The sequence below is a fragment of the Poeciliopsis prolifica genome, unplaced genomic scaffold, assembly GCF_027474105.1.
Source record: "Poeciliopsis prolifica strain line A6 unplaced genomic scaffold, Auburn_PproV2 SCAFFOLD044, whole genome shotgun sequence".
Lineage (NCBI taxonomy): Eukaryota > Metazoa > Chordata > Actinopteri > Cyprinodontiformes > Poeciliidae > Poeciliopsis > Poeciliopsis prolifica.
In genome coordinates, this window is record NW_026562419.1 from 3,247,501 (window position 1) to 3,256,696 (window position 9,196).

At 51.8% G+C, this 9,196-nt stretch overlaps 1 pseudogene; it reads right to left on the reverse strand.

Moving 5' to 3' along the window:
* Window positions 1–2,692: 2,692 nt before the first annotated feature.
* Window positions 2,693–8,853, reverse strand: LOC129376707 (E3 ubiquitin-protein ligase Topors-like; annotated as a pseudogene).
* Between the last annotated feature and the right edge of the window lie 343 nt (window positions 8,854–9,196).

Below are 9,196 nucleotides of genomic sequence, written 5' to 3' on the forward strand. Positions count from 1 at the left end.
TTATGCTGGAAAATTTCTAAAACAAAAAAAAACTGAAAAAACTCAGAAAGGCTGGAGACCGTCTGCATATTCAGACCAAATGTTTCAGTAAAATATTAAACCTTCATTTATTGGTGAGCATTTATACACAAATATTAGACTTTATCTTTAAGTTGCTGCACTATCTGGGAAGAGTTCAAAGGTCATTTAGCCTCCAAACAACCGCAGAGTCCCATCAGGTGAAAGGTCAAAGTTCATGGTAACTTTGCATTATAAATAGCAGAAACCTTCACAGCTATGAAGTGAAACAACAAGATGATTTTCAGATCAACCTTTTATTCAGGTGTCCTGACAGAGCCAGAGTTCCAAATGTCCACCAGAACCAGAACCAGAACCAGAACCAGTTCCTGTGGCTCAGAGTCTCTGAGTTCACAAACATCAGCTCTCAACCTGAATCAAACCAAACTGCTGCTCATTTCTCCAGATGTTTCCTGAACAGCTTCACACATTTCTTTAGGATAAAAAATTAAAAAGCATAAATATATTTGGATCAGAACACGATAAATGGGTCGTAGTCCCAGAATTTAAAGTAAAAAGCAGTCCTGACATTTAAAAACAACCTGGTCACTTTTCAGATCAACAAGAGACAAAAAACAGAAACAATAAAAAATAAAAACAAACTTTCTGGATTTATTTCTGTACATTTTCACCAGAATCAGGAGGAATTTCTCCAGAGAGTCGATCAGACGGCCGATCTGACGGAGGTTCAGAGGTCATGTGGGAGGAGTTAGGGGCAAAGTCATAGGGGAGGTGGGCGGAGTCAAAGGAAATACTGTGAGGGGAGTCTGAGAGTCGGGTGGGGTCATGAGGGTGGAGGGTGGGGTCATGTGGGTGGAGGGTGGGGTCATGAGGGTGGAGGGTGGGGTCATGAGGGTGGAGGGTGGGGTCATGTGGGTGGAGGGTGGGGTCATGTGGGTGTATGCTGAGTGGCGTAGCGTTTGGACTCTGCTGTTGGTTCTGGTCCGGTGAGCCCGGCCCGGAGCTCGGATTGTTTCGGTTCTTTGAGTCGGACTCAGAGAGGTGAATCGGTTCAGAACGGGACTCGCACTGGGAACTGTTCTCTGATTGGCTGAAGCCGCTCAAGCTGAGGGCTTGTTGAGATGGAGGCGGAGCTAAGGCCTTGTGAGTGGAGGCGGAGTCAGAGCGGCGGGACACCGACCTCCTGACCTCTTGCAGCAGCGGTGACGTCAGGATGGACGCCCCCTGGTGGCGGCCGCTCCGGTCGGAAAGCAGCAGCGCCGTGAAAGTTCAGACCTGAGAAGAAATCCCAGCCAGATGGACCGAGACAACCGACACCGACCCAAGTGGTCGGGCTGACCGGGTTCCTGCGGTAAGCCGGGTGGAGATCCGGGGAATGTGTGGAGGTCGCAGGGGTCAAAGGTAAACTCAGCTTCAAGCTTTCGCTGCTGTGGAATGACTCCATGGAGGGAAAAGAACCAAACCTAAGGCCGGGGAGCCAATCAGAACCGGACCGGGCCGGAAGCCTGGGGTTAGACGGCGACCCGCTGAGCTGGTTCTGGATGGTTGTTATGGGAGGAATGACGAGTGGGTTGAGACCCGGTGAGGTTCTGCCAGTCGGATTCGGGTCGGAGCAACGTGGCCCAACGTTTGGCGGGCCGGCGGCGCCGAGTGGCGGACTCCCAGCATCCTTGTGTTTGAGAGGCGGCGGTGTGTTCCTGCGGTACGACCGACCGGACTGGCCCGCCGGAGGAGAGGCGGGACTTCCCGACCCTCCGTCCTCTCCAGTGGAGGCGGGACAGAGTCCGGGTTCTGCTGACAGCCGGTGGGAGACGTTGGACCGGAACCTGTCCTCTCCTCCAGCCGGATGACTTCCTGCGGCGTCCACTCTCTGTTCTCCGACAGGAAGCCGCCATCCTGGGACGGGTTCTGTCTCGGTGGAGCGATCCGGTTCAGGTCGTCCAGGATGGCCTCCAGCAGGTACCGGTCGGACGGGTCTTCTCTGCGGCCCGGTTTCTTGCCGTCGGCCTCTTGGTGGTTGTCAGACGTCTCCAGCAGCGACACGGCGTCCTCCGTGTTCTCGACGTCTACGTAGCTGCGATCGCCGCGGTCGCCTCGGCGCACCGCTCCGGACCGAACCGCCGCCTCCGACTCCGACCCGTCCGACCCGCGGTCCAGGATGTCGGCGGGCAGCTCCCCGACCTCCACGGCGCCGCCCACTCCGGCGGAGGGAGCCAACGGGAGGGACGGGAGGGTCGGAGAAGTCGATGGTCTGCTGGCTGCTGAGGGGGCTGCTGCTGCCGCTGTTGGTCTTCTTCTGGCCGTCATCATGGCTACTGTCGCTGTCCAGGGTGATGATGACCGGAGAGCTGAGACAGAAAACACCGTCAGGCAGGGAATCGAACCTTAAACACCGTCAGGCAGGGAATCGAACCTTAAACACCGTCAGCCCAAAGTTCTGAGGTGGAGCGCTTATCGCATCGCTTGTCATTCATCCTGATACATTTCTTGTCATGATAATAATTCGATTTATTTTTATTGTGACAAATTCCAAATAATGTTCAAACCTCCTAAACATTTTTCTTCGTTCAATGAAAACATCAATACGTTAAATCAATCTGGAAATACTGTGTTCAGTTCTAATTCTACTGGAGACGATGCATCACAAACAGGAACGTTTGTGATGAGGCGTTTGTGTCTGTGGGACTGTAGTTGCTGCGACACAGTCACAGTACCGACCTAAAAAAGGAGCGGACCTCTCAGGGCTCCTCCCTCCAGCTTCTGTGAGGTTCACTGAAACAAAGCGGGTCGACCCGTTTGGGTCCAATGTTTTCTGTTCTGTTTTTATTCTCAGCAACAAAACAAGAACTTCCCTCAAGATCCTGTTGATCAGAAACGTATGGAGACCAAAACGTCCCAGATGTTTGAGGCTATAAAGTAGAACAAAATGGCTGCCAATGATTGGCTCTTTTAGAAAAAGTTCATCAGGCAAGAAATGTTTTTCTTCATCTTAAATGAAAAGATGTTATAAATTATTTGTGGCTTTTTGTTGTCCTTTTGATTCTGTGTCCTCCAGCTAACGAGTCTCTTTCTGATTGGCTGCCTGTCTCCCCCAGCAGGCGCCGCCATATTGGGCCAAGAAGATCAAAAAAATATACTTGAAGGCAATTCAGTGCTCAAACGTTCATTTATTTAAGATGTTATGACTTTAAGAGCCTGGAGTTTTAAATGATGCTTTTCTGACATCCTGCTCCATCTAGCTGTGCTTCATTGCCACCTGTGGAATAGTATAAATTTTACTTTCTGTCAGAATGTGAAGCATTTAAAGTTTAGTTGTAGAAACGTCCTTTGAGGATTCATATTTGAAAATGATTCATTTTCAGATTATTCTGACATGAAAAGTGTTTAGAAGCGTCTGGACCGGGTTCTGCTGAAACAAACACAGTTCCTCTGATCAGAAGCTCTTTGAACTTCACCTGCTTCCTGTCATGTGACCTCACCTGGTGACCTGCGCCCTGCGGTGGCGTCTCCGGTGGCGTCTCCGGCGGCGCTTGTGGGCGGACGGCTGCGCGGAGTCGATGGTTCCCTCGTAGACGATCTCCACGCTGGGACTGCGGTCGTCTCTGGACCTCCTGCTGGTCAGAACAAAGATCCAGAAACCGTTTTACTGCTGGGACCGAAAACCAGCACAAAAGATGGAAAAACACCGGAAAAGACTCAACACGTCCAACCCAGTTAGGACGGATGGACCCATCCAACACCATAAACGCCACCTCCCCCTCCAACAGGAAGTGTTTCTGACCTGCTTCCTGTCGTCAGACTGTTGTCCCGCCTCTCCGCCTCCCTGCGGAGCCGCTTCCTGCGCTCCCTGTCGCGCGCTGCCGGCCGCGGCTCGGCCTCCATGTCAGGTCCTTGCTGCTGTTCAGGTGGCGGCTCTTGTACTTCCTCTTCCCGCCGGGTTTCTCCACGTGATGCGGCCGCTCGGGGGAGCAGGGCGGGGAGGGCGGCGTCCCGGGGGAGGAGCAGAGCGGGGAGAAGGAGCGGGAGGGCGAGGAGGCGGAGGAGGTGAGGGGGGACACCTGGCTGAAGCGGAGCTCCCAGCCGGAGTCCGGCGGGCTCGGCGGCGAGGAGGCGGAGTCTGGGCTGGAGTCGAATGGTGACGGCGAGCAGCGGGACATCATGGGGGGGAAGATGGAGCGGTTGGGGTTGCAGAAGGTGCCGCTCTTCCCATGAGGCTCTCTGCTCCGGTCCCGCCCACGCTGCTTCTTCTTCCTCCGCCGTTCGCTTTGCTGCTTCCTGTCCCTCTGGCGGCGCTCCGGCGGAGCTGGGCTGAGGGAGCAGACCGACTTCCTGCTTCGTCCAGAACTTTCTGACCAGGAACCGGACCGCCGGCGGGAGTTCGCCTCCTTCTGCTGCTCCGCCCTGAAGGCTCCTGAAGTGGAGGGAGGGATTATGGGTAAATAGGGAGCAGATGGGGGCGGAGTCTTATCAACCGTTGCTGAGCCAACTTCCACTTCCTCCTCCTCTTTCTTCTTCTCTCCCTCAACTTCCTCGCTGTCGGAGGACAGCTGCACCAGCTCCGGAGTTTCTCAGCGATCGGCTTCTTGTACCCGACGATCAGGCACTCCTCCTCCTCCTCGCCGCGCGGCTCTGCTCCCTCCTGATTGGTCGGCTGCTGAGGAGCCGGGCTGAGCGGCGGCGTGGTGAGTGAAAGTGGCGGCTCTGCCGAGGTGTACGACGGTCCCGGCGTCTCATCGTCCCAGCCGGACAGGCTGAGGCTGCTTCCTGTTTGAATTACATCATTGTGACTTCCTGTCACTGCCTCGGCTCTTCCTCCTCTCTCCTCCTCCTCCTCAGAGATGGCGATGACGGAGCTGCCGTCGGAGGGGCTGCTGAGCGGCTCCAGCTCCATGGCGGCGGCGGGCGGCTCGTACACGGCCAGCTGGTCGTAGCTCTCCATGCTAAGCGAGGAGCGGCCGAAGCTCACCAGCTCATGCACAAAGTGCTCTGTGCGGGCCAATAGGAACGGCCGCAGGTCTTCTTCTAGGGCGGCGGCGTCCTCCAGGCCGCTGCGCAGGACTCGGGCGGTGATGGTGCGCAGCACCACGTCGCTGAGCGGGGCGTGCGGGCCCAGCAGCACCGCCAGCTCCCGCCGCAGCCAGCCGTTCAGCCGGGTCAGGTGGCCGGAGCCTCGGCGGAACGTCTCCGGTGCGACGCTGCGAGGTCGCCCCTGGTTACCGCTGACGCCCCGCACCCGGATCCCGCTCTGGTAGAGCGCCTTGCGGAACGCTGCGACCTCCCTCTCCCTCATCTGGACGGTGCCGCCCTCCCGCTGCAGCCGCTGCCGGACCGCCAGGCGGCACATGAGGCGGCGTGATGCGCGGGCGCTGGGGGCCGCCGCGCCCCGCAGGCCGGCCAGCTCCTCGCTGAACGCCTGCCGCCGCTCCTCGTCTCTCCTCATCATCTCCTCGGCGACCTCCTCCACCCGCATGTTGTCCATGATGAGCTCCGACATGTCCAGGTGGTACGGCGACACGGGCAGCGGCGGAGAGTGCATGAAAAACTCCCACTCCCCGACGCGGTCGGTCGACCGCCGCTCGCCCGCTCACGCCTGCGCCGCCGCCGCACGGCGTCTCTGTCGGCCGCCACCAGGTGCCGTCTCAGCATCAGCCGAAGGTGGTGCTGCGCGCCGTCCGCCGTCATGGCGGCCACGGTGGTGAGGAAGGTGCTAGCGGTGAGCTGGTTGGCGGCGCGTGGCGGCGGCTGCAGCGTGTACTCCTTGAAGTCGTCCTCTGCGCGCACTGAGTGCAAGATTGAGGCGAATGGCTGCTTGCAGAGCGGACACTCCGCCTTGTTGTGTGACCACTCCTGGATGCAGGGGAAGCAGAAGCGGTGCAGGCAGTGATCCAGGTACGCCAGGTTATTGAAGCGGTCCAGGCAGATGGGACACTTGGAGTCGGGCGATGCCTCGGCTGCCATGGCGGGTCTGGCGGCGCCGGACGAGGTGGAGGGAGGAGACGAGGCGGGGGCGGCGGGGGCTGATGCCTTGCCTCCGTTTTTCCTTCTGCTGCTCCGTCGGCTCTCTCTGGTTCTGTCTGAGTCTCCCTCCAGAGCGCCTCCTGCTGGAGCGGATGCAGCCGCCGTGTTCCGCCGACGCAGCTTCATCCGAGTCGGCGCCATCACCTGAAGACGGAGACCCAGAGGCTCAGCATCACGTCCGGAACGCAGAACATTTCATCCACATTGGGAAAACTAGCACTTTAAAGTATTTATCTGTTTTTAATAGGGATGTATGATAGAAACACATTTATTATTGTTTACATCCGTAAAATTTGCACATGACGATTCATTTACTTTTCATCTACAGCGACAAAACGTCACAGCGCAACAGGTCTATAGAGGCATCAGTATCGATATGATAAATATAACCGGGCCAATATTAACAACCGATGATCATTTACATCGTATCGTTTTGTGAGCGTCATGCAGCGCAGGACTGTGGGAGGTTCAGGGATATAAAGAAGGTAGCTGTGTGCCAGCTGTATGGTAGGGCTATATAAATATATATACATAAATATAAAATATGTAGAATATAGTAAATATTAGTTACCAACCTTAATAGCAATATTTTTTATTGGATATCAATATCGGCCCAAACTTTCACATCAGTGCATCCCTAGATTTGAACTTAAATTTTACATTCCATGCAGGTATGTAAGGTTTTGTTGTATGTTTTGGTTGCATATTAATCTACTGTGTTTAAAGTTCTCTCTGTGCACTAACCTGATCAGAACCAGAACAGAACCACCGCTTTTCAGAGGAACACAATCACACATCCTAACTCACATTGGAAAATCTACACTCCCCTTTGAGGTCAGAATTTCTCAGATTCAAGATTGTTATGAATATTAAACACAAACTGAACGAACAACTCCTGTTAGCCTAAAGCTAACGAGCTACAATCAAGCTAACCTGTAAATACTTAAAGACACAGCATTTAACAATACGTCACTATTTTACACTAATTAAAGTTAATCTCTATACTGGTACATGTAACTGCAATCGGAGTCGTTACGTATTTAAAACCATAACTGTATTCCCTGCCTGACTGACACTCTGTTACCATGCTAACTCTGTTAGCTCCACAGACCTCAGCTGAAAAACCCGCAGCTCGCTCCTCCTCATCCGGGCCTTTCTTCCTTCTTCTCCGCGCCGGCAGCGGCATCCACCTTCAGCAGAGAGGGACCGGCGTCCCCAGCTCAAACGTCCAGATCCAGATCCGTTCAGAACCTGTGCAAAGTTCGGAACCCAAACATCAGCGCTGAATCGGCTGTTGTCCTAACTCCAGCTACAACCCAAACAGCGGGGCATGATGGGAAACCAACAGACGTCAACTCCTTCCTTGTGTCAAAGATCGTCAAAGTTTAAGGAGGGCTCACTAACACAAGAAATTTATCAATGTTGTATAATATTATGTAATTCAACCATTTGGCTGTTTCTGTTATCACATCTTTATTGTTACATAACTCTCCATGGTAGTTTACGTTTATTTGTTCTTTATTGATAAAGTTTTGGAGTCAACGTGATGTTAACGAAACTCTTAATTTAGCCTAATGGCGCCATTGTTTTTATATGTTCGAGAATAAGTTTAAGAAATATTTTAGGTTTCTTACATCCAGTGTACACCACAATAGTTTGTATCTTTTTTGTAGTATTTTAATTATTTATCCTAAATAGTCAGTCAATTTTATTTTATTTTCCAAGTAAAACTAGCTCGAAGTGAGACATCTTCTTCCGACCCCTTTCTTTAGTTACCATAGTAACGACTGTAGTCTTCTGTAACTGCTCCATAAAGGCAGTTTTCTCAGAGCACCGGAGCATTTAAAAGCCAGTTTAACGGTCAGTGTTTCAATGTAAAATAACAATAATAATAATGTCAAAGGGAAAATATTTAAGAAGCTGATGTTTAAGCTGTAAACAAATCTTTAACTTACAGTTTACCCTCTTTGACACAAGATGGCGTCTTGGCGGCTGAAACGGTGTTTGAAATCAGCCGAAGAAGAAGCGGGACCGTCCGAGTAAACATGGAGACTCTGAGCCGGAGGACCGTGGACAGGATTTACTCTGCGGTGAAACAGCTTTACCTGCTTTCAGATGATGTTGCTTCAGACTTGAAGGGTTTTCTGTTTATATCTGGGACACAGGGGACAGTTTCACATTTAAAATGACCAGAGAGAGAAGAAAATATCAAGAAATCTATGTGGAAATGGAGAGAAAAACATCTCAGAACCTGGATGTGCTGATCAATAAACTGATCAATCAACTGTTTCTATGTACATTTGTGAGTTGTAGCATCGTTTGAGGCGAGCACGAAGCGGAAGTTAGCTTACGATTTGTAAATGGCTAAAGGGCAATTCCGCAGTTTTTCTGTAACTTGAGCCTCTTTAATCTGCTCTGATTTATAGACTGAAATACTTATTATACTCCATCCTCTCCTTCCCGTTTTAAAGCAACTCTCCACTATTTTAAACAAAAACAACCTGAGGAAAAACAATTGATTGTTTGTGGTATAATAATTACACGTGATTGAATAAATCCTGGATCAGAACCTAAACTTGTGAAAACTGCTGACCTCATACCTGATCTGGGGTGAAATCTTGTTGCAGTCTGGATTAAACATGCTTCACGTCTGGACTGTCCTGACCCGTCTCTGTCCTGCAGGTCCTACTGGGTCTGGTGGTTCTGTCCTGGTCTTATGTGATCTACGCCAGCAGGATCGCAGCCTATTGGCTGCTGGAGAAAAGAAGCGCCCTGCTGCAGGAGGACTGACGGCGCGGCGCCGCAGCAGGTTGGTGCCGGGAGACCTTCTGGTTCTGGACCACAAACTACCAGCTGCAGGAATGAACCAACAGCTGGGTTCTGTTTGCGCCTGTCATGGTAACAGTTTGCTGGATGAAAAACTGTCCCAGAAGTCAATGAGGTGAACAATAATATTGTTGTTTGGCGGCCATTTTTAAGTAACATAATGGTAATAATGGCATAATAATGCCAGAACATATTCTCAGAGATCAACAAACTTTAAATTCTAGTGAACATTTAAAACTGGAAAACATTTTAAGTTTCCAAAATGAACAAACAACAGAAACAACAAATAAAATGAAACATGAAGCCTCTGTAAGCTAATTTGTTTTTCATATCG